A 27,915-nucleotide genomic window follows, 5' to 3' on the forward strand; every position below is an offset into this window, starting at 1 on the left:
GACATCACTGTCCATGTTTCAAGTGTAGACCTTGCAGATCTCTCCCACAGGTAGTTTCCTGCCAGTGGTCTGGGAAGCAGTGGTGTATTTACCTTTATTGTGTGTCTGTATGTCTCACCGGCCTAGCTGGGGGGTGGGGTGTAGACGTTTGTTTATTGGACCTACCACCAACATATACCCGGACTGAACATATGTTACCCGTAACTGCTGTATCATATCCTAGGTATATACATGTGTATATATACTGTAACATATATATATATATATATATATATATATATATATATATATATATACTGTAACATATGTATATATATATATATATATATATATATATATATATATATATTTACATTAATATTTACAGATATATCTGCATATGTATGCATACATGTATATTCATATCTTGCTGTATATATATATATATATATATATATATATATATATATATATATATATATATATATATATATATATATATATATATATATATAATCTAACGACATATGGGTCTATAGTTGTCTGCATATGTATAGATTCATATGTGGGTATGTATCTGTATTCTTTCTCTCTATGTATACATTCGTACTACGGCAAGGGAGAAGCATATCTTTATCTCGCTATGGATACATATACACACACATAGCTCTACTTATATACATCGACATCTGGTTATTCTTTTCCATGCCATACAGATTACACTTTGCTTTAGTGGGTCTCGCAGTGGGTGTGGCTGCTCGTTGGGTGACGCCTCTGCCGAATGAACACATTCGCTTGTATCCCTAGGGCTGTCCATATTGGCCAACATCAGCCAACACCTGCACACCTAGACCCATAAGTAGCTACCCATAATTCTTCCACCCTCGCCTTCTCGACAGCACCCATCCTTACTCTGGGACCTGGAGGGTTCTGGACACACCACTACACTCTGCCCATGCTCCACTTCACAGAACCCATTTCATACAATTGTCTCGGCCCATGGGTAATATGGGCTACCCACCCTTGTATTCCGTGTCTGTATACACTGCGGACAAACTAGATGATCTATCACATTCCTATGGTTTGGCCAATTTTTGGGATGTCCCGGAAGGGACGCCCCAGTATGTGTTCCATGATTAGAATCCACGGGTTTACTGTGTCCCCCCATGTGTATCCTGCCTGTGGTATGGGGAGCAGTGTACACTTTACATTTCATGCGTGTATAGTTCACGTGTCTGGCTGTAGGGGGGGGGGTGGAAGGGCATGCTGCGTGTGTCATGTGTCTTGCTTGGGCTCCTCACTTCCATTGGCATAGCCTGTGAACAAATGTCATTCCTGTGTGCTTTTTCCTATCATAGCTGTATATCTCTATATATCTACGCATACACACACACACACACACACACACACACACACACACACACACATATATATATATATATATATATATACGTATATGTATGTCTGCAACCATATATATGTGTGTGTGTGTGTGTGTGTGTGTGTGTGTGTGTGTGTGTGTGTGTGTGTGTGTATATATATATATATATATATATATATATATATATATATATATATAAATATATGTCTATACACCAGCATACTAGTACCTTATTCATTATGACACCGACACTTCACTCCAGTTATCTTGTAATTGGTATTTAGCACGTTATACAGCAGACAAATGCCGCAATATGTTCATGTACGGATTACTGATGGTAACTGGAATGTGATACAGTGTGATTCGGTACGAGAATGTCTGTTCATTAGTTGGTTGCTCTAACGAATGCACTATTGCTGTGCCACTCCATATGCATATATACCCATATACCCATATACCCATGGCTCCTGGTTCCCCAAACACACCCCAATGCCTCCCTAACACTGCTGTCATCCATTCTCCTGTCAGATTCATGGTGTATCGACACCACTACACACTAGCCACACCCTACTCCTATAGAGCCATCCCATCGATTTACTCACTCCACGTATCCTCTGACCTCCCATACATATAGTCCACAAACATTGTTGACATGAGTGACCAAAGGAATACGTTTTGCTATTATTGGGCTGACCCACATGGGACACACAAGTGTTTATGGCAGGATTAGACTCTAGACTTTATTACATCTTTACTCCCGTTAACATGACACTACTATTCATTAATATGTATGACTATGCGGTATCGCACACGTTCAACATGGGAGCCTAGTTATGTATGTGTTCAGTATATTTCTTTTACAGTTAGACCAGTTAAATACTTGTTGCCATACCGGGCAGATCACAGGAAGGATTCCATGTGTGGGGATGCCCTCACATTGGATTATTGTCAGCACAACACTATCTTTGGACACTGTACGCGCCTCTGCATTCTAGCAGTTTATTGCCTTTATTGGTGGCCTGGACCATTTTTATTTTTATTTTTTCATTACATTGTGAGTTTGGAGGTTTATTTTCCTTTGGTTCCAGTTGTCTGCTTGTGGAGGCTTGTGTTTTATTCATTGTGCACTAGTGCTACAATTATGGAAGTTTCATCCAGCGATTCTACAATTATTGAGAATGGTGAACTTTTCAGTCCCAGATGCATGGCCAGAACACAACGAGAGGTCATTAAGGTTCGCGAAGAAGTGGCATCCTTGATGGGGGATTTAACTAGGCTTATAGACTTGCTAAGCCAAAACGAGCCAGTAGGTGGAACCATATTACCGGGTTCTTTGCCTTCTTGTGTTTCGGATGTTACAGCGGCACCTACCACGTCGTCTCCACGCTCTGAGGTTGTGAGCAATGGTGGGATCCAGACAGAGGGAAGAGGTGTTCATCAAGGACTTAGCAGCAAATATAGACCAGGTTTGGCTGGTCAGCATGTTATGACACATGCTAACTTGGATTTTTTGGACAACAACGGCCGGGTCGTTCCATAGATACATACTAACTTAAAAGGTACTGTTTCCCCTGTACACTGTTTAACAAGTAATGGCAATGCAGTTCAGTTTAATACTGTAGACACGGAGGTTTTTCCTCCTTTGGGCCCTGACCATTCTGTGCATTTCAGGGACATATTGGAAAGGAATTTTGAATTTAATACGTCTTCTTCTGGCAACAACATTAACAACAATTTTTATGGTCATGGACTCAATTTGTCTGATGTGCCCACTTTGAAGGACATGATTTTTTTTCTTTTGAAAAAAAGTTGTTCAAATACAAATGCTTGCAGATAGACAATCGTTATTTAAATTGTGTTAGTCACAAGTTTGTCCCACAAGGACTTAGATTGTTTAAATACCCTTTTGGTATTGTTTATACCCAGGAAATATTACATGACTTTCATGACTTTTTTGATGAATGTGGGCTAGGACTTATTTCTAGATTAATTAAACACAATGATACAGCATTAGTTATGTTGTTTAGCGAAATTAACAAATTGAATGATGATATTTTGAAAGATTTATTGTTTCCAGATTATGAGCAGTTATACAAAAAGGTTCTGAATAAGATTGACCTAAGGGTACACAATATTTTTGTTAGAAAGCAGAAAAATTTTTTTAGGAATAAGCTACAATACAACACTGGTAAAGTGTATCCGGGTCCTTTTAACAATTTAAAACATAAGACTAAGGTAAATGAGAATTTTCATACTAATAAACATGGTATAACTGGTTCATCTGTAGAGCAGAGGGTGAACATTCATGATAGGGATATACCGCTGGAAGGAACTATTAACAGACCTCTAGATGAACTAGATTCGTTCTCTGAGCCCCATGATCATTTTTTAGTACCAAGGAGGTCAGAACGGTTGGCCAACAAAACCAGATATCCTTCGGACCCAGGATATCCATCCAGTTATTATGGGAACAATTCTGGATGGAAGAAGGTGGGGAAGAAGGGGAAATAACAGTAGTGGAGGGCACTGAGGGTATAGTGTCCGAACACAAATGATTTAAGATTTTTAATTACACCACTTGTACTTTGGGAAAGCAGCATTTTAACCTTTTTTCTAAAGGATTTAAGTTTGTTAAGACAAATTATGGTGATTTAGCCAACCTTTTGGTTGACTTTAAATTATATCTTAGGAAGTTAAATTTAAACATGGTGTGTAAAAAAACTGAAGATGGCAACAATGATGGTAATAAGGGTTTAGTTAGAAGTAGTACCTTCAATCCACCCCTTCACCCGGCTTTAATGATGTTCGAAAAAATTGTTACAGAGGAAACATATGAAGCATATACAAGGAATAGATGGATTACAGGACATCATAATCTTAGTGAGGCAGAAGAGAAATTACTTCATTATCTGCAGTCACAGGGACACTTTCGTATTATGAATCCTGATAAAGGTGGGGGGGGGGGGGTAGTTTTGTATGGTACTGAAGAATACAACAATGCAATTACCAACATTTTGCTTGACAACACTACTTATTCACCTGTTTCTATTAACAAAATTCATACAGCCTATAGGAGAATTGATTCTCTTTTGGAGGAATATTTGGTGGAAAATAGAATAGATAGTAAAACATATCAGTATTTGAGACAACTGAATCCTATTATTCCAAACTTTTTGGAGCTCCCAAAGTACAGAAGTCTATAAGGGAACCTCCTTTTAGGCCTATTGTATCTGCTAGAAACTCTAAAACTCATCCCTTAGCAGTATATGTTGATTACTTTACTAAAGAAATTGAAGTCAAACTAAACATCTTATTAAGGATTCTAGGGAATTTCTTAGTAAAATGACTAATGATTTGTGGAGTGAAAATTGTAGTTTTCTTACTATTGATGTTAAAGATTTATTTACTTGCATTCCACGATGTGAGGGGTATGAGTTTTTTAGTGATAGTGTTAACAGATATTCATCTTTATCTGAAGATCATATTTCCTTAATATTGGAGCTTATGGAGGTCATACTTGACAACAATTACATAGGCTTTCAGGGTGAGTATTTTCAGCAGATTAGTGGGGTAGCTATGGGGGCAGCTTGTGCCCCCGTATATGCAAATTTAGTGATGTTAGAAAGGGAGAACAGGTACGTGTTCAATAGCCCTTTCCAAGAAAACATTAAGTTATATCTAAGATTTCTTGACAATATTTTTGTGTTACGGGAAGAGACTATGGAAAGCCTGGAGTTGTTTATGCAACATGTGAAAACTAGTACTAGTTTTCTGACTTTTACATACACATGCTGTGATGTTAGTGTGAATTATCTTGACATCACTATTTCAAAAACCCAAATAGGTTTTAAGTCCAGGATTTATCGTAAAAGCACCTGGTGCAACAGCTACCTGCATTATGCTAGCCACCATCCTTTATTTCAAAAAAGAAGTCTTATTAAAGGACAAGCAGTAAGAGTAGCTAGGATGACCTCTGAATTTAATTACTTAATAGGAGAATTTATTTTTTTTGAGTAAAAATTTTTTAGAAAGGGGGTATCCCAGAGAATTAGTGTATGAGGTACTGGATGACGTGTACAGGGGCTGGGGTATGAAATACAAGGCATTGTTGGGTCAACCTTTAATTACTGTGGTGAAACAAAATATAGATAGAAATTTTCATGGGGTCTGTGTTAGGGAGTTTAATTTGTTTTCAGATATTTTTACTCAAATAGAGCTAATTGGAGTGTGCTTAAAACTAATAAGGATTTGTATAAGGTTGTAGGTCCCATACCCACTTTTATTTTTAGGACAGGAAGAAACTTCAAAGGGATGTTTGAAAATGTGGATAGTAATGTTAAAACAACAAAAAAGGCCACGAGTTCTTGTGGCAATTGTAGTCAATGTCCTTATATTTTAAAGGATGACTGTATATGTTTGAACAATGGACTTAATAGTGTTGTAAAATTTTGTAGAGGCAATTGCAACACCAAGATATTAGTTTATTTGGCCGTATGTGTGAAGTGCTCTGCATTCTATATAGGAAAAACAGAAAGAGCATTGAAAGATAGAATGTATGAACACATGTATGACATGCAGACTGGAAAAGACACTAGTGCCTTGTTCAAGCATTCAGTCTCTTGTTCATCTTTTTGTTGTTTCAAATTTGGCATTATTGACATTATTAAAAACAATTTTAGGGGTGGTGATATGAAAAATATACTGTTAAATAGAGAATTGAAATGGCAGTTGAGGTTGAAGGCAAATATTCCACCTGGTCTTAATGAATATGTTAGTATCAAACCAGTGCTGACAGCTAAAGCAGTCAGAATTTGATTATTCCTTTATATATATTTCTTTAGAAGTAAGTAAGGAAAAAAACCTTCTTTGCTAGTTTACTTGTACATTGTCATATTTGTATGTTATATTATAAGATGGTATGGTGTCATACACAAATGTATATGTACACTCATATTTTATAGATTTTAACCCCTATATTTGACTATTCGGGTGTGGTGCTTTAAATTTTAATTAATAGTAATTGTGATAGCTATATAAGCTATGTGTAGCACTTATGCTGTTTTATCTGAAGAAGTCTTGACTCAAGATGAAAGCGCTCATTTGTACATTCATATAAAAGTTTATTGCCTTTATTGGTGGCCTGGACCATTTTTATTTTTATCTTTTACAATTAGACCAGTTAAATACTTGTTGCCGTACCGGGCAGATCACAGGAAGGATTCCATGTGTGGGGATGCCCTCACATTGGATTATCGTCAGCACAACACTGACTTTGGACACTGTACGCGCTTCTACATTCTAGCAGTTTCGTCCCGTCCCTCTTCTGCACAGCCTATTATTCCATCTACTCTCGATGTTTGTATGTGCACATTCCTATTATTTATGTCAACAAATGGAATGCATGTGTTGCAGAGAATGTACTTCTACATATTGTTGTCTGCATGTGTGTATGCGTATATATCTATTACGAACTAGCTGACCTCCACGGGGCAGTCCATTAGAACTGGGCCATCCAACCCTGGCATGCCTGGATCCATAATTTCATACCCATAGTTCCTCCACCCCAATCATGTTGAATTTACATGCATAACATCCATTATCCACTTGTTGTCGCAGCAATGACACACTTTTACACATTGCTCTCTCCAGAGCGTTTGGGGCCCTACACATATTTTGTCCCACCTCGTGTATTCACAGGCTCTCCCGCCATGTAATATTTGCACATACGTGCCTTTCCTGGGGTTATGGATTACGGCCATTTACGCTTTACAATTTTTGGTGGTCCAAGCATGGAATACATTCCGTCTGTGTGTAAAGTAGACTTAGCAATTCAACGATGTTACTCCCACTGGTAAAACCCTGCCTGTGGTGTGAGTAGCCATGCTCTGCTCACTCCTGGGCAGCTTTTAATGACATACGCTGACAGCACTACATAATACCATATTTGCTCTTGATTCTCTTCACATCCCTTGTGTATGCTTTACTATTACGACGTTCATTCTTCATATATATATATATATATATATATATATATATATATATATATATATATATACACATATATCTATACACACATATATGTGTGTGTGTTTATATATATATATATATATATATATATATATATATTTATATATATGTATATATATTAAATCTGTATATATATATATATATATATATATATATATATATATATGTATACATTTACTATGCTGGGCGCTGCTTACACCCGTGCAGGCGCACTCGCCTATGTTTACTGTGCGTCACATATGTTTTCTGCCACTTATTTTTGCTTACTTGTGCCTTATTCATTATGACAGTACCACTTTGATTGAAGGGATCTGGTTAATAGTCCCATGCAATACACATGTTCACTTTTACATGTTTTAATGTCGGCTTTACAGCAGAGTGACATTCATTCCACAAGGAAAATGATATGTGCTATAGTCGAACTTGAACCGTGAATGCCTGTTCATTAGGTGGATGCTCTAACCACTACATTATTGGTGTTCTGCCTCATTTATATGTATACCCATGGTTCATAGTTACCCAAACACATGCCTCAACACTTCACTTACACAGCAGGCATCCATTTTCCTGTTGAGAAAACCGCACTACTACACATGCATCATTCCCTACTGCTCTGGACCCGTACCGCATGTTGTCTCACTCAGAGTATATTCAGACCTCCAAAGCCTATAGTCCTGGCACATATGTGTGTTTGATTGTCAGGGTGTTCATGTGGTCATCTGGGTTTAGGCTTGTCCGACTGGGAACCGGGACTGCCCTGTACTCGTTTGAAAGTCAGATTTAGCACGTGGACAAGGTTACTCCCACTGTTAGCATCCTACCTGTGGCTAGAGATGCAGGAATTTTGGCCACCTCGGGCCAGCTTGATATGTCAGCACTAGATAATACGGGTGTTCTGCTGCTGTTTTCCTTCGCATTCATTATGAATGCTTTTATGTTCCCATGTTAGTTCTGTAGATATATATATATATATATATATATATATATATATATATATATATATATATATATATATATATATATAGTTGCCACCCTTTCAAATGGCCAAAGTGGGACATATTTGGTACAAACGTCAAGATTTTGCAGGCTGACACATACCCAGAGCCAGTACAAAGGACAGAACCTCACTTTAATGCCTAAATGACAGCTTATTCTTGTAGCATTTTAGTTGCGTATTCAGTTTCTTATGACATTTAGGTGTTTCAGATACAGAATAACTGTTTTATGCAACTATTACATAAATATAGGACATATTTTTGTCATTAAATCTCAGGACATCTGCTATTTGACACTAATTGTACAAGACACAACTGCCCAAAGTGGGACAGGTGGTTACCCTATATGTGTATATATATATATATATATATATATATATATATATATATATATATATATATATATATATATATATATATATATATATGTGTGTGTGTGTGTGTGTGTGTGTACGCATACATACATATCTATATGATTTAATTACTTTGATCATACTGTTGAATGACTGTGCTGTCTGCTATGTTTGTGATAACATCAATGTTAGGTATAACTGCCGTGGCTTAGTGGTAAATCACATTGATTGTGATGTGTAGGGTCCTGGCGTCAGGCCTGGCTGACGCGGTATATTGTGTTGCCGGACGGAACAAGGCCCATTGGACAAAGTGTGAATACAACACTTTTCAGCTGCAATTTTCTGTTTAACCGCCGATTCACGTCACGAAAATCCTTCTACATTCTTACTGTGATACGTCACCTCAGTTCACATTTCATTGGTATTATATCGTTATACAGCATAAAATTAGCAAGATATGCTCGTATACGGATTATGCGTCATAAATGGTGTGTGCTGCAGTCGAACCGGCAATATCTGCTCGATAGTCAGATGCTCCAATCACTACACTATTGGTGTTCTACTTAATTTATATGTATACCCATGGTTCATAGTTACCCGAACACACACCTCAACACTTCACTAGCACAGCAGGCATCCATTTTCCTGTTGGGAAAACTGCACTACCACACATGTGCCATTCCCTACTGCTTTAGACACATCCTGTATTTTGGCCTACTCCAAGTATATTCAGAAGTCCCAAGCTTATAGTCATGGGACATACATTCATATCATGGTCAGGGTGTTCAATTAGTCTTCGGATTTTCAGCTGGTCCAACTGTTGACTGGGACTGCCTTGTACATGGTTGAATGTCAGACTTAGCACGGGGACATAGTTAGTTCCACTTTTAGCATCCTACCTGTGGTTGGGGATGCAGAGGTGTGCTCATCTCTGGCCAACCTGATAAAACAGCACTACATATTATGGGGGGTTCCGCTGCTGTTTATCTTCACACTCATTCTTCATATCTACATATATATGTGTATATATATATATATATATATATATATATATATATATATAAATATAAATATATTGGTCTGTACATACACATGTATATACACCAACTTGCTCATTTACATTTCCCATACCATTGAATCACTGCCACTTACCATCGCTCATACACGCTTGCATACCCGCTTACGTCTAGGGTTGCCACCTTTTCAAATGGCAAAAGTGGGACATTTTTGGGACACACATCAGATTTTACAGGCTGACACATACCCACCATCAATACAAAGGATAGAACTTTACTTTTTTTGCCTAAATGAAAGCTTGTTCTTGTAGCAGTTTAGTTGCTTATTCTGTTTCTTGTCACATTTAGATATTTTACATACAGAAATAACTATTTTATGCAACTGTTACATGAAATATGGGACAATTATTTCCTACAATCTCAGGACATTTGCCATTTTATTATTTTTAGTCAGGACACAACTGCCCAAAAAGGTACTGTCCCTCGCAAAGTGGGACAGATGATAACCCTACTTACGTCTGCTTTAAAGCACCTTACTCACCCTATATCCGACTGCCACTATTGTGGCCATCATATAAAATTAGCCCTTGCATGACTTGGACCCGGGAACAGGAACACCATAGTTATTGGTTTTACCACTAAACTATCCGTGATATATTCTCTATGGATGGTAATTAGGATATGTGACTTTACTACAGCCATTGCACAGTACTGGCAACAAATGTGACAGTCGGTTGGTGTACATATGTATTGTACATGTTAAAATTCATATGTTTCTGAGATGCATATGTATACATTTGCAAGTATACATATTTATGGCATGGACACATACTTGACAACTACTTATATGCATGTATGTATGATGTGTAGCTATGCGAATGTGAAAGGTATATATTACCGATAATGCACGTGGGGAGATGTGCATCACGGTCAGGTGTTAATCCCGGGTCGTAGGTTCTGCAGGACCGGCTGGTGGCTGAGCAGGGTTGTGGACAACTACTGCTCATACAACTTGTTTCCAGATGTCTACGGGACTGGGCATCATGTAGTGACACCGTCTAATGTTTAGAACAGATACTTATCCCATGAGGGATATCCAAAAATTGTGGGGACCAATGACCTCAATTATTTTGGCTTTACGAAAATGAGGTAGGGTTATACATGCAAGGAATAAATAGTTTGCAATCCTGAGACTGCCTAGGATGAGACTGCCTACTGGATATGAGTAGGGGTCACTATGTGCAGATATGGCTGCGCCAAGCTAGCAGCCCGAGTATGGGTGGTTTTGGTGGACGTTCAGGAAGAGGAGGGTGGTGTGCTGTGGAGGGGATGATGGGTATTCAATTATGTACCCAGGTGCGTTGGGGTTGGATGGCTCAGTTCAGGCCAGACCATTATGTGGGTGTGAGCTGGTAACGTTTCTGTACATTTGTATCGCACAATTTAATGTTCATATGTTTGTGGGATTGTGTTCTACAGTATGGCCTGTCAGATTGTATTGTGGATGTGAATGTTTGTTTTTTAGTTTTCTTTCTGATTCACCCACTGCTCCCTCGTACACCTTCTGTTCACCTATTGTGCACCTGACCCAGTCTCCCCTTGCCGAATTATTACATTACCCATCACCCCTCACCCTCATATTACACACACACCATCCATCCCTTCTCTGGTTGATGGCCCATGGCAAAGTCAACAGAACACATTGCATACACTACATACCTCTGGTACCAATATGGTTGTGAGGACGATTTTCCACATGCTGTACTTCACGCACATAGGTACATGCAAATACTTATCTTTCATGACATGATAGGTAGACCCGGGTAATACCCATTCATCTTTGGGCCGTCCAGACAAGGATGACTTGGACCACTAATGGGCAGATATTGAGCGAATGCTCTGACCATTGGTAGTGTTGCCGCCTTTTCATATGACCAAAATGGGACATTTTCGGGACACACATCAGATTTTATAGACCAACACATACCCATGGTCAGTACAAAGGATAGTACTTTAGTTTTATGCCTAAATGAAAGGTTATTGTTGTAGCAGTTTAGTTGCTTATTCTGTTTCTTGTAACATGTAGGTATTTTACATACAGAAATAAGTATTGTATGGAACTATTACATAAAATATGGGACATAATTATGTCCTACAATCGCAGGACCTTTAACATTTATAATGGTTTTGGAATGGACACAACTGCCCAGATAGGGACAGGTGGTAATCCTAACCATTGGGCTAGGCTTAGCAAATGGCAGCAGCACGCTAACACGCTGTGTTTCGCTTCCACTTGGTATAACAATCAACACTACAATGGAATACGGGCACGGGGTTTTAAATGTCATTTGTTCAAGGGACGGGGACTCAATATTCAGCTATGTGCCTTTGTGTTTACTTTTTATTTTGGTGTTCACAAAATTGTCTTGTATGCTTTGCATACATTTCAGTATCCACGGACACTGACAAGAATGATTATTATTAGAGGCAGGTTGTACTAGTCAGCGTTTTAGGTTGCGCGTCTGCAGCCGACATGTTCACGCCTCCGTACAGTGCTTAGACATGCCCCCTGCACTCGCGCACGTTTCCTATGCACGTGGATGTTGTGGCAGCGTGCCTTCATTAATATGCATGTGGCACTGCTACGCCATCTCTACGCCGCACGGTCGGTGCAAGGCTAACGCCGTCCTTGCGCCGAGCTTCATGAATCCTGGGGAATGTGTTGTAAAAGGGCAACTAATTAGATTATTAAGAATCATTTCACATGATGAATGGTTTGACAGGAAAGTAAAAGTTTTAAAGTATGCTTTTAGATAGATTTTATTCTATTGATTTAATTGATACTGTAATTGATGAAGTGAAGTTAAAAAGACAGTTTTCATTTTGTCCAATATTATTGGCTTCATTGCCATCTAGTACTAAAGGAAGAAGCAGCAGTAATTTTACATGTGCTATGACTATATTTTATTCCACTAATACAACATTAATTATGGATATTATTCATAAACACTGGAATATTTTTAAATCTTATGACTTGGTTAAAGTGTGTGAGTAATAGACCATATTTTCTTAAGAATGTTGTAACCTGAAAAGATTGTTTGAACACAACTTTTGACAGAACCCTTGTAATAGACCATTGGGTATGTGTAAATGTGGTTGCTGCTCACAATTTAATTTTTTATGATTACTAAGTCTATATTATTAAACATTAACATAATTACTTTCAAACTCAAGGCATTTAAAAAAAAAATAATCACGTCTAAAGGACATTATGATTGCGGTACAAAAGGTGCAATATATGTTGCTGTTTGTCACGTGTTCTATTTTTATATAGGTAAAATTACAAATCCACTAAGAAAACAGTTACCAGCATTTATACTGCATTACTAAGAAATATGTGTGGGAATGCTTTATCTAAACACAGTCAATCTTGTGTAAATGTTAGGAAATTTTGCATTTTTATTTTAGAAATGGAGGAGCCTGAAGAAAAGGGAAGTTACTTTGGCATTAAAGTTTATAGCAGAAAGTAATTTCGACATTGTTGCTGAGTGCCAATACATCTCCTGAGCTTAATGCAAATGTGTCTATTAACAGTTTTTTTAATGAAGTTTAATGGGATGTAACTTTCTTAAAATTATATTCTTTTTATTTATGAATGATGTGTGTATGTAGGAATTGTTTGTTTTAAGTATTAACATGATTTAATTATGTCACTAGTTAAATTAGTTATAAGGGCTGTTTTTTTTTTTATTTGTTTGTTTTTGGTTTAATTCGATTTTCATGAAATCCTGATTTTGTGTTTGTCAAATGTGCTGAATTACATTTCTTTAGCTAGAAGACAAACTATGTACTAAATATGTATTTTGCATATAGTAATGTAACTTGTCATCCTGTGCCTCATCACTGCATGGATTCTTCCACTCCAGGGAGTATTGACACTGAAGGTATAAATTGCAGGAATTCCATCAGTTAGAGACAGGAACAAATATGGGGCCGTGATAACTGGCTGTTATCATGTTCTGACACAGAAATGCATTAGTATGAAACAGTTACCCCCCCCCCTTTACCATAGGTGTCAGGCTTAGCACTTACCTGTACAGCTGTGGTATGATGACTGAACTCAAACAAGTTTGCCAAGTTAAACCCTCTTCAAGGCATCTATAGGGTACCTAGTGAAAATGAAATATCCTTCCATCTCCCCATTTGAGTAATAAACCAACACTGATTTCTGAGCTGTTCTCATCCTTGGCAATTCTTTAATCTTTTCACTAACTAAATGTGTGATGACAGCATTGCACACAGGCACTGTGACCCATTATCATCAGGCTGGCTCAAAATATTTCTTCCCTGCTGTAGCTGCTTATTATACCATTGCTTTGTCAAATTCTGTCACATGAGTGGACCATCTCAATGATAGACAGGAATAAGAGTCGTGCAATTACTCAAATAAGCCAGGTTCAGCTAGCAACCTAGCAAGTGTTGGAACTGACCATAGAAGCTAAGAGTGAGCAGCTAATGTTAGCTTGCCCTCAGATTTGTACTTTCGATCTAATGAAGTCCAAGAAAAAACACAGGCTCTGTATTGCAGTTTGTTTTTGATTTGCATTATACATTGGAAGGGGTACAAACATGGAAGTGCAAGCATATTTAAGGAACGTTCTTACAATTTGCATTTCACTGCTGCAAACATCAAGCATGAGGAGAAAGACTTTAGGTCATGGTTTAAAAATCTTGTGATGAAAAACAATGAATATGCAGTAACACAAAAACTTATCTGAAGTTCTGGACTGGGGACATTTACATTCTACCCTTAGAAATGGATAGCATTAAGACAGCTCTCAAATTAAAAAGACAGCTAATATTAATTTAAGCATGCAATACAGGGGTTTGCAGTAGCCACCCACTCTGAACTATTAAATCTTTAATAACGCATTTATGCATTTATATGTTTATTTTTGTGTGAAGAGCAGTGCTGCAGTTTGACATTTTTATATGTATCATTTCAGATCATATTTGCAGTCAGGCTGAACTAAAATAAATGGAATCTTTCTCCGCTCAGTAACGGAAACAAACAAAAATTTACCAGACAGCAATTTAGTACTGCAGTTAACAACAGTTGAAGTTGCAGTTTCTGTTTGTCCTGTTCTTTTACAGAGTTGCCCTAAAGCGGTAAACGTCCTTGTCATGTGATACAAACTGCAGTGAGAATGTAAATCAAGACATTATCATGTTACAAATTAAGACTATGTTCCCTGTGTGCAAAGCAGCTTGTCTAGCCGTAATGGTTATTATATTACTGGCCACCTGAAGCTTATTTTTTGCTTGTTTATTATGGCTCCAAGTGAATGCAAATACCTCCGACCTAGTAATATATAAACATGGGAACATCTAATTATCATTTAACTACAGGAACATTTTGTTCTATGCAAATTATACTATCTGGTGAGAAAAGGTATGGCACAGATTCAGAAAGATGAAACATGGGAAAATGACTAAACAGAAATTGAAATATACCTTTCAGATTAAGCTGAAAGGAATAATTATGGTTTGCAAAATAAAACATGGTATAACTGCTTATTACCAAACTGGATGTCTCCATTCATTACTTTTTGTCTGATGTTGCTCCATTGTGATTGCTGCTAATAATATTAATCTAAATTTTAGAAGTTTAATCAAATAATATACCACAAAGCTGGTGTAAGCAGCAATCATTTCTTGTAAAATGTCTGAATCCTCTCTTTGTATGATTCTGGTCTGAAAAGTTCATTGACTACAGCTACAATTGTGTATTTAACTCAGTAGAGTTGCCTTTAGTCATCTGTGCATAATTAACTGAGAGCTGTTCAGTTCTTTCATAGTCACCAGTTCAAATGTAACACAAACCAAGATGCAGAAAGAAAGTTGTGTGCTCTTGTGTGTGTGTGTGTGTGTGTGTGTGGGTGTGTGTGTGTGTGTGTGTGTGTGTGTGTGGGGGGGGGGGGGGGTTGTTGCACCTCCAAACACGTTAAACTGTAAATTCAGTGACTCCCTTGTTGGTCAATGGTTTATTTGCTGAGTACATCTACCATCATTTCCCTTAAGGCAGTACTCTGTGAGTCACTGCATTAATGTATTTATAATATTACATTTGACATTTGTTTTACATAGATTTCCAAGCTATGAAAACAATATGCTTAATACAAGCTCTTCAAATTACACTAGAATAATTTTAAGAGATAAACAAACCACTGACATAGTAACATATAAACATGGGAACATTTCTATGTTTCAAAAATCTGTATTTGTTACAGATACCATTAGATCAGCTTTATTTAACTATTTGGTAATTGGAGAACTGGAATTCTCGTCAGACCATTTCAGCTATTGCCCAAGCTCAGTAGGAGCAAATACAGAACATCTTATCACTTATTCAGACAAAGATACTTAGGATAGTTGACAAGCAAGTACACCAACAGCACATAATTAGAAATCTAAAATCATATTTAATATTTGTTACATGAAATAGTTAAGACAGTTGATAAACCTTTGCTTAGCATGCTTGTTACATAGTTATATAGAGTAGTTAATAAGTAGTTAAAACATAATTTTATGTCATTTTCACATGTTTCACATTGTATACAGTTTTGCTGTGACACTCAACCAGTTTTTATAACAGTACTGTATTTAGGGGGAGGTAAAGCAGGAGGCCGCCCCAGGTGCAAGTTGTTAGGGGGAGTGATCTGCACGGGTGGGGTATTGCCAATCAGTGTAGCTATGGCATTCATTTAAGCTTTAAGCCATGGCTGATACTAAGCAACATAAATTAATATGTATATTAACTTGTAGAATGTGTTTGTTGTGTGCGTCTGTGTGTGTGCGTGTGTGTGCGTTTGTGTGTGTGTGTGTGTGTGTGTGTGTGTGTGTGTGTGTGTGTGTGTGTGTGTGTGTGTTTATAACTATAAATAGGAGTTAGTATTACTAAGCTGCTTGCTACAGTCATTGAAGGACCTATTTTTTGGCCTTTAACTTTGGGATATAGGGAAGCTACCCTTAGAATTACACAGGGCAGATGCTGAATCGCGTGTGACACTATTGTATAATATTTTCACTGTAATTTAAACACTTGCATTAATTTTTTTAAAAAAATAGGTGTGTTAATTTAGTCTTAAATCCTTCTAAGGTTTGTTGATTCTGAAAGTCATTTGGAACCTCATTTCAGCATGTTGATTTTATCATAGAAATGCCTTTTCTCCAACTGCTAAGCCAAATAGGCAAATCTATTTATGCAAAAGCATTGTTATTGTTGTTTCTCTGGGAATACATGGCTTCTTATGGGTATCTTTGAGGGGGAACAGCGCTGTTACTTAATTAGTCTGAATATAATGGTTGACAGCAGAACAGTGACCTATCTGCCTATCACTTGTAATCATTGTGACTTTTGCTGTAACACAGAGTGATGGGTATGGATTAAAGATAATCCTACATATCTTACTTGATGTGCTCTGGATGAGGTAGTAATTAGTGCTGAAATAGAAAGCTATAATGGGAAACTTGCTTTCCAACTTACAGAGCAGTATATTTTAGCCAGAGCTTTCAGAGTTAACACACTCTAAGATGAAACTGTTTCAATTTTTTAATTTCTCCAAGTCTTTTGGGTTTCTAATACTATGATGGGAATAGACCCCACTCCTAAGTCAAATTATGATTAAACTTCATGAAATTAATGTTGTTTCACTCTTTGATGTTAGCCAGAAGTGCTCTTCACAGCACCCTCAGTGTACTCAGTAATGACTCCTTCTGCAATTCGTATGGGGTTACATGTATTGGTAACATATCTATGTATGATTGTAAATTCTTTTTTATGACATGTTGCCCCTACTACTACTGGAACTATCTGGGTATCCTTCCAGATTGCTCGTTTCTTCCTGCAAATCCTGATATTTTATGACTTTATGTCTCTTTGTACAAAAGACACTGTAGTTACTGGGTGTAGTGATTTTAATGATCAATGCTACATTTGTCTTCTTTTCATTTAGCACTATATCTGGTTTTCTCACATCTGTCGTTTGAACTATTGGTAATGGGTGTTCCCATGTTATGTAGACATCATCATTTTCTATGATGCTTTGTGGCTCATGTTTCTAGTGTTTTTCAGCTACTTCGATGTTATAATGTTTGCACAATCCCCAGTGCAACAGCCTTGCCACATTATTATGCCTTTCAGTATACAGTCCTTCTGCCAGTAATGTGTCACAACCAGTAACAAGATGTGCAACTGTTTTCAATTCTGTTTTACAAAACCTACATTTGTCTGTTTTTCCCAAATGTTCAATGGACTTTGTAAACCAGCGTGTACATAGTCCACTATCTTGGGCCGCCAATATTAACCTTTCATCTTTTGATTTGAATTTGCCTCTTTTTAACAATTTCTGCATTTGATCCTGATTAACATGAGTTTTTTCCAGGAGTTTTATATACTTGCAACTATATGTATGCATTTTCCACATTTCTTGCCTTCTCATCTGATCCTTCACCTTATATTCGTTTGTTTTTTTGGCACATTAAGTTGCTGCCTGATTTTTATCTACTTCTGGTTTGATTTCCATTCCTGCTTGACATTGATATGCTTCTGCTAAACTAAGCAGGGAAGTCATCTTCAATTTATTCTCCTCATGTTTCAAAACTTTCACTATGTTTGGGACTTGTGAAGTTAACAGATATGTATGCAGTCCCACAATTGCAGATCTATACATGTAATCAATTTCAGGGAGGCCCATACCTCCTTCAAAACGTGGGATATATAATCTTGGTGTGCACTTATTTTTATAAATCATTTGATGAGCATGAAGCATCCTTCTTGTTTTCCTGTCTAACATGTCCAACACATTTTGGGGCCAGTCAATCACTCCAAAACTGTAAATTAGGACAGGAAGAGCAAATTGGTTTATAGCTTGGATTTTGTTCCTATATGTGAATACATAAGCCTTCTAAAATATTTCTTACTGAGTTTTATTTACATTTGTTCATGTTTTATTGTTGATCCTTATTAATTTCCCAAATATTTATACAATCCCTCTTGCTCAAGTTCTTTTATATCACATTCCTGTCCCAAACTGATGGTTTCCTGGTGCTGCAGCTTTCTCGCTTTAAAGGTTGCTTTTGCACATTTATCAAGACCAAATGACATTCTTATATAATCTGAAAATATTTTGACTACTTGCAGTTGTGCTTTCAGTTCCTCATCTGATCAGCTATATAGTGTTAAATTATCGACAAAGAGAAGATGAGAAGTCTTTGTACTTTGTTGCTTTCTGGGAGCCAAATTATAGCCATGGCCTAATCTGTTAGGCAGATAGCTTAATGGGTTAAGGGCAAGACAGAATAGCAGCAATGAGTCACCCTGGAATATCCGCCTTTGAATTTTTATCCCTGGAATAATAATTTGTCCTTTATCATGGCTTAATTGCAAAGTGGTTTGCCAATGTTTCATGGTTGCTGTAATGTAATCGATCAGTGTAGGATGTATCTTAAACATTTTTAAGCAGTGCTTTATCCATGAATGTGGGATACTGTCAAATGCTTTTTTCTTGTCAATCCATGCCATACTTAAATTCTTCCCCTTTTTACAGTTCTCCATTATGACTTTATTTAGCCACAAATTATCCTTTGTTCCATATCACTTTCTTTTATTACTCTTTTGTTCTATTGGCATGGTTAAGTTTTCTTCTAAATGACTATAAATTCTGTTGACATCAATTCTGGTGTATAGTTTATACATTATCAGAAGGCAAGTTATTGGTCTATTTTTAGGTTAACTTGCAGGTTCACTCTTACGTAGGAGCATTGTTTTTCCTATTGTTAACCAGGTTGGTGTCTGTTCAGGGTGTGCATATAAAAAGTTCTTTCTCTAAATCTTCATACAAAGATGTTAATACTTTTGACGAGAAGTTAGGTACTACATCTAGGCCTGGGGTTTTCCAATTGGAGGCTTTTCTTAACTTTATTTCAGTCTCTCTGGCCATTACTCCATCCCATTTCATATCCAGTACATTTGAACTTCTTATTCTTTCTTTTAATTCTTCTATCCATTTAGCATCTTTGTTATGTTCCACAGGATCTTCATAGATATTTCTCCAAAATCTATCTATTTCTAATTTTTTGGATGGTCTTTCAATTCCTTTTGTTTTGTTTCCAAATTCTCTACAGAACATTTTGGGGTCATCAATAAATTGCTTATTTTGTACTTTTCCTTTATATTTATCTGCATATCTTCTAATTTTTTCCACCTGTGCTGAGATTTTTAGTTTGCTATTTGCAATAGTGCAAGATATAGCCTGACCTGTTCTAATACTGTGCATTGCTTATCACGTCTATCTTTTTGATTATTTTTGTTGATCTGTTCCCTCTTCTATACTCTTCTAACAGTGACACTTCTTGTCTTAATTGCTTTATAGTTTTCTCTGAAAATGTTTCAGTATGCATTTTTTAATGATAGAGTAATTCAAGTAGGAGTTCTGGGCATTTTTGTTCCATGAAACAAATGATATTATTTAGGTGGTCTTTAAAGAGTATAGGAAGGGTCTCAACAAATTTCTGGAAAGTAACAAGTAACATTACTTCTGATTTCTTTGAGGTTTATGGTAAGCTTATTTTCAGAAGTCCAGTACCATAAACCAGTAAAGAAAAATGTAGTTTTTGTGTAGATTAGTGGAACATCTAAGTTTAATAAGAGTGTGTCTTCTAACTAAAGGGTGTATATTATGTTAGCGAATATTTAAAAGTTTGAACGTCAAAGCTAAAAGAAAAAAATAGCAACAGCAAAAAACTACCTTCCCATTTTAAGCAGGGGGGCAAGCCCCCATGCTCCCCCTGCCATACCCCCCCGCTATTTAAATATGCCAACTCTGAGATTACACTGCAGTGCAGGAAAGGGAAATCTTCCCATTCTGCACTATACAGAGATCTCTGTTGAAATGTTAGAACTTTTAAAGGTTCTACCATATGGTGTTAACCATATGATGTTTAAACTTTTAACAGTTCGATAACATAATATACACCCTAAATAAACAGTATGGTTTAGAGAGGGAAGCTGTTGTTTTAGGTCAGTCATGACTGTGTCCTTCTCTTCATATACATAGTATGCTGATAAGAGACAATTATCATGAGCACTCTCTACAGTTGACCGCCATGAACTACAGTAATTTGTAGACATGAATAGTGGTAGTCTATGGCAGTGTCCAACAGGCATCCTGTTCTGCTGAACTGTAAACAAGTATGCAGATTACATCACTGTCAGCTCTGAGCCCTTTCTTATTTGCAATGGTGATGGACAGGTTTACAGACGAGATCAGACTGGAGTCCCAGTGGACTATGATGTTTGCAGATGACATTGTGATCGGTAGTGAGGGTAGGGAACAGGTGGATGAGACCCTGGAGAGATGGAGATATGCTCTAGAGAGAAGAGGAATGAAGGTCAGCAGGACTAAGACAGAATATATGTGTGTGAATGAGAGGGAGGATAGAGGAATGGTGAGGATGCAAGGAGTAGAGGTGGCGAAGGTGGATGAGTTTAAATACTTGGGATCAATAGTTCAGAGTAATGGTGAGTGTGTTAGAGAGGTGAAGAAGAGAGTACAGGCAGGATGGAGTGGGTGGAGAAGAGTGTCAGGAGTGATTTGTGACAGACGGGTACCAGTAAGAGTGAAAGCGAAGGTATACAAGAGGGTAGTGAGACCAGCTATGTTATATGGGTTGCAAACAGTGGCACTGACAAAAAAGCAGGAGTTTGAGCTGGATGTGGCAGAGTTTAAGATGTTAAGATTTGCACTGGGTATGACGAGGGTGAACAGGATTATGAATAAGTGTATTAGAGGGTCAGCCCAGGTTGGAAGCTTTGGAGATAAAGCCAGAGAGGCAAGATTACGTTGGTTTGGACATGTACTGAGGAGGGATGCTGAGTATATTGGGAAAAAGATGCTAAGGATGAAGCTAGCAGGTAACAGGAAAAGAGGAAGGCCTAAGATAAAGTTTATGGATGTGGTGAGAGAGGACATGCAGGTGGTTGGTGTGACAGAGCAAGATGCAGAGGACAGGAAGAAATGGAAACAGATGATCCGCTGTGGCAACCCCTAATGGGAACAGCTGAAAGAACATGATGATGCTGTGTGCCAGTAACAAAGCATAGGTGGGGTGGAGGGGCAGCCATCTAGAGCATAAGGTGTTACAGGGGTGCAATCAGGGGATGATTATCCATTGGTAGTGCAGTACAAGTATTCATTTGTATAACAGCATTTCTGAATGCCAGTACAGAAATTAATTTTGATAACACTTTTCTGCCGTACTGAAGTTTTTCATATGTGGTCTGTGACTGTTTTAAAAGCAGAAGTCTTTTTTGTGCCTCAGCTGAACTGAGGGAACCTAGCTAGCTTGACTGGCTCCTGAGTTTTAATAGCACCAACTAGATGAATCATGGCAGACCTTTTGTTTTGTTCCTCAATTGATAAAGAGCAGGGGATAGACTGTGGTATTGTACTGGGTGCTAGATGAGTCAGCCCAGCTAAAGCTCTGCTATGTGCTGCTGTGCTTCTGAAGGGGGGAAACACTGTGCACCCTGACACTGCTACACAGGGTAGCAAGGAAACTCTGTGCACCCTGACACTGCTACACAGGGTAGCAGGAAAAAACAGCTTAGTAAGTGGCTTTAAATATCTAAGCTGCATTTATAGGTTCATACCTTGTTACTAAACAATTGATTAGGATGATCATGTGTAACGCATCAACTGCAATTCCTACTACATAGTGTTTGTTTCTGTGAGGGTCATTGGAGCAAGATTAGAGCTGTATTAGCAGTTACCCATCCACTCATTCAGGGTGCATTTGCACTGGGTGAGGGAACTACTTTGTTTAATATGAAGGGGGACTCTGTTCCACAGGAGAGGAATTCTTTGAATGAGATATCTATAATGACAGCATGCTTAGTGTAGGTTACAGCGAAGGTTAAAGCCATTATTAAGTGTGTTCATGATGTTTCTGTTTTGCAAATATTAAGGAGATCACACAAGACAGTCTTATTTTGAGACCTTGTTGTCCAGGCAGGGGTCATCCCTAAGGAGTCTCTAAAAGACATGGCAGAAATATATAGCGTTAAAACATTCTGCATAGCTGATGGCAATCACACTTTTGATTTTCATTGTGAGGTACCATTGGGGTCTTTCAAGATGGATAATATGTCTTGGCAGGTTCATGCTAAAGGGAGTACTGTACTCCATTAATAGTCTGAAAATGGAGAAGTAGAAAGGTATGATAACATCTTTGGACCTGGAGAAAGTACCTTAGTAATCAGCTGTTAGACAGAAGGATTTCCAAACAACAGTGGTGATATAGTAGAAGAAGAACAACTCACAGTCAGCAAGTGTGCCCAGGCATCTGATTACTGTATCTGTTTTAAGGGGTGACTTCAGTTAGTGTGATAGGAGCAGTTTGTGATTGCCAAAAGGTACAACGCTACACTTTTTGTTATTTAGTTTGAGACCATGGTTGTGACACCATTTCTTTGTGGGTGTCAGTCTTCTTATAGAATCTTGGAGTTCCCAGGGGAGTTGATAATGAGTCCAAACTTACAATTATTGGCAAATGTATTCAGACAGAGGCCTTTTATATCAGCTTTGACATCAGAGAAATAAATTCCAAACAGCAGCGGCCACAGTACTGAGCTGGGAGATCATTGCTGGTAATGAGGCTTTTTGAGGACAATGTGTACTCAGTTTTAATTTGCTAGGTTCTGCCTTTGTGCCAGTTTGTTATCCATTGGGTAACATAAAATTTTTCATTTTGTTTTATACATTTATCTACAAAATCTGACTGATGAATTGTGCCAAAAGCTCTGACTAGGTAAAGCTGAGCTGCATTTATCAACTTACTTTCTTGCTTTCATCCAAGGTCTCAATTACTTTTACAAAGAATCCAGCTAGGTTAGAAGATGGGATTTAACCTTCACAAACCCAAACTGATTTGAGCCAAAGAACATGAGACTGTAAATAACCATTTTCATGAGTGCTCCAATGAAATAAGGATTCTGAGGCTTTTGAGTCTGTTAGTGGTGGGTGTTCCCTTATGTAGGGGGATGACCACCACAGATCTCCAAGCCTCAGGCACAAAGTCACATGAGATGTTGAGGATGACCAGATTCTGGAACATGATAGTAAGATAATATAAAGTACCCCACCACATTGCCAGTCCCAGTGTACTAGCATTTTGCACCTCTGAGAGGTCCTTTAGAACTAATTCAGGGATGATGTCTGGGCGGGGCTAAACAGGGGGTCATACATGTGTAGGCTGCATGGAGATAGGTGGGGGAGTTTGAAATAAACTTGTTTGCTAATAGTTGGGTTATATCTTCATACTAAGAGTAGGTAGAGCCATTATGTATTAACTCAAAGCAGGACTTGATGTTATTTCTAAGTTTCCTGGTATAGTTGAAGATGGGCTCATGATTGTCTTTTTACAGAGGATGCAGTTTGGAATTTATATTGTCCTTTGGGAGATTCGATTTTGTTTCAAACTCATTGATTAACTTTGAGATGTTGGATTTTCACTTTGTTACTAATGGAAAGGATTATTTATGCTAAAAGTCCACTGAAGAGGTTTATTCCTAAACTTGGTGATGTATCTGCTACAGACAAGGACGGATGTCTCGATGCAGGTATTGAGGTGAGAAAAGAACCCATCTCTGAATACAGCAGAGTTTGCTATAAGGTAGTCTGAGGGAGGGGGCACTGGAGACTCCTCAAGTAATAATAAAGTGGAAATAAATTTGCCTTACAACAATTTCTGAAGGCTGTAGGGTTTGTGAGTATTTTAGGTTGGATTCTAACAATAAGGACTCCTGGTTGATGGTCAAAATGAACCAAGGCAGATGTAATTCCATCTGCAGAGCATAATAGTGCTGCAGTTTTTATGATCAGGTCCAATATATTTGATTCAATCATAGACCATATAATCAGATCTGTAGAGTTTGCATTAATGAAGTCCAGGAAGCAGTGAGTATATTTATTTATAGTATTGTAAGTATCCTGTTAACAGATGGATAATTGCAATCCCCAAATATAATAGTGTTTGGTCTAAAAGTATGGGACTCCAGCTTATTTAGATATGCTTTGTAGAGTATGGGTGATATGGGGGGGGTCTATAGTTGGACAAGTGGCAAACAGTCTTATTCATGGCTATTGTTAATGTGTATGAGTTCATCATCATTATCTAGCTGTTTACGTTGAGGTGAAGGAGTCAGTAAGTATCTAGATGGACCACCACCAATTATAGGCATATCCTCAACAGAGGACCTGAACGTGTGGTGAGCATTAAACCCAAGTAGGGAAGCTGTGTTATCATTGCATTGAAACCATGTTTCAGATGAGGCCTTTTATGATGTCTTCTCTTAGTACGGTTTGTAACAGGTGGTGAGATAAATACAACATGAGAGATTGCATTATGCTGCAGGGGTATTAGAGAATCAGGCTTTTGCCTTGGGGGTCTTTGAGGCTTGTGAAGAGACTTCATAATCACCTCAGCATAAGGTGACTTCTTTTCAGGTGAGTGACATGCAGTTATGTGAGGGTAAGGGCACTCACATCCCCTGGGTGTTGTGTGTGTGTGTTTGGATAAGATGATAACCTCCAAGTTAAGTAAGTATTTTCAGGTGTAACCTGTAGACTGCAATGAAGGTACAAGTGAATGGTTGTCAGTGAGTATTAATCACTACCTCAAGGTAACTACTGTTAATAGCCTAGAACTAAGGGTGAAGAAGAGGCTTGCAGAACCATAATTTCAATACAGGATAAATTGATGTTGTCTGGTGTGTATTACGCTAACTAGGGAATTTAACTTACTAATTTAGGATAACTTAGCACATAGTGGGGATTAGCAGAATATAGAGATTAACAGATAGATGTAAGTTGTACTCTGGCCATTGTTTATATCAGCAAGATCCTTCATGATGATACTGCATATTTAGATGTGAGGGGATTGTGGGACTGAAAGAAAAGGGGTAAGTTATTTAACTTTGCTGGGTCATGAAGATTGCAGCTAGGTTCAGTGTTTTGTCCCTTATCATTGCTAGACACTGGTTAAGCAATCCTGAATAACACATGGACAGATAGGTTATGGTCACACTTTAGTTCCAAAGACAGCTGCATAATATGCAGATTTGTGAAGCCCGTCAAAGTGGAGCAAAGAGGTCTACAGGGCACCTCAGTTTAAATAAAGAAACCTAAACAGCCAGTCAGTAACAATCTGCACTTACGTGGATCTGGATTTCATCCAGGACATAGCTAAGTTCCTTTGGTCTCCATAACAATTCAGTAGTTAAATACAGAAAAAAATAATGCAGTGAACTTCAAACAAGACACAGCCAAATTTCTGTCTCACAAATAATTCAGGGTGTGGTTAGCCAATGGAATGAACACTACAGCAGCAGCACTTCGGTCAAATTAGTAATTTAAATTTCAGTTAAAAAAGTAAATAATCACATGGCCAGATTCATGGATGCCTACCCTAGGTGTCCACCAAGTGTACAGATTCTTGCGCTGTCTATTCACTCAGAAAGATTAGACCAAGTGTAGATGTTGTCTACACATTGTAGTAACTTTTATGAATCCACCTTAATATTTAAGGTTGAAAGAAAATAGTAGCCAAACTAAAATTAGGAGGAAGAAGGTGGGACTTATGCTTGTGTTGTCTAATCACTAAGAATGGTGTATACTTAGTGTAAACATATTGTAGGCATTAATGAATCCAGAATAAAAAAAAGAAAAACAGTAATTTCCTTGATGATAAAGGGAATGGCAGTTTGGTCAAATCTGTGTTTCATTGTGCTTCAGAGTGATCCACAATGATTTTACACTCCCTAACTATAACAATAGAGTTACAGATGTTACCATAATATGGTAATGATGGGATCTGGTGCTATGGGAGCTACCTTTAGTGAGAGTGCACCGGCATTACTGTGTGGTGGAAGAAATCTGGTGCCATGGGAGCTCCCTTTAGTGAGAGTGCACCAGCATCACTGTGTGCTGGGAGGAATCTGGTGCAGTGGGAGCTCCTTTTAGTGACAGTGCACCAGCATCACTTTGTGGTGTGAGTAATCTGGTGCCATGGCAGCTACCTTTAGTGAGAGTGCACCACCATCACTGTGTGGTGGTAGGAATCTGGTGCTGTGGGACCTCCGTTTAGTGAGAGTGCACCAGCATCACTGTATATTGGAAGAAATCTGGTGCCATGGGAGCTCCCTTTAGTGAGAGTGCACCAGCATCATTGTGTGCTGGGAGGAATCTGGTGCAGTGGGAGCTCCTTTTAGTGACAGTGCACTAGCATCACTTTGTGGTGTAAGTAATCTGGTGCCATGGGAGCTCCCTTTAGTGAGATTGCACCACCATCACTGTGTGGTGGTAGGAATCTGGTGCTGTGTGACCTCCATTTAGTGAGAGTGCACCAGCATCACTGTATAGTGGGAGGAATGTGGTGCCATTGGAGCTCCCTTTAGTGAGAGTGCACCAGGATCACCGTGTGGTTGGAGGAATCTGGTGCCATGGGAGCTCCCTTTAGTGAGAGTGCACCAGCATCACTATGTGGTGGGAGGAATCTGGTGCCATGGAACCTCCCTTTAGTGAGAGTGTAGCAGCATCACTGTGTGGTGGGAGGATTCTGGTGCTGTGCAAGCTCCGTTTAGTGAGAGTGCAGCAGCATCACTGTGTGGTGGGAGGACAAATATGGTTGCAGTAGAAAAGTTGCCTGCAGCACAGGAATTTATTTCAAGTAGGGGTTTTCTTATTGTGCAAAGGAGACTTGTTATGGTTAAGCAATGCTAATATGTTGCTAAGTTCTGCAGGTTAAGCAATATATTAACTAGAAAGTTTATTTTTGGACTGCTTGATCCAGAGCTATCAGAGCGTATGCGGCTGAATTCCAATAAATTACCCTGTTGGGATCAGCTGGTACACTGATATTAGGTCTAGCAATCATATAAAACTCAGGAGGTAAAGTCATTTGCATGTAGTCTATATATGGGGGGCTGTGGTTAAACAAAGGGGTAAGAGTGCATACAATGTATTACCACCATTCTTAACTCTGTATGTACTAGGTTTTATGAATCATAGAATTTTGATATGCTACTCTAGAGAGTACTATCTGCA

The sequence above is a fragment of the Protopterus annectens genome, chromosome 1.part0, assembly GCF_019279795.1.
Source record: "Protopterus annectens isolate FY-2018-M chromosome 1.part0, PAN1.0, whole genome shotgun sequence".
Taxonomy (NCBI): domain Eukaryota; kingdom Metazoa; phylum Chordata; order Ceratodontiformes; family Protopteridae; genus Protopterus; species Protopterus annectens.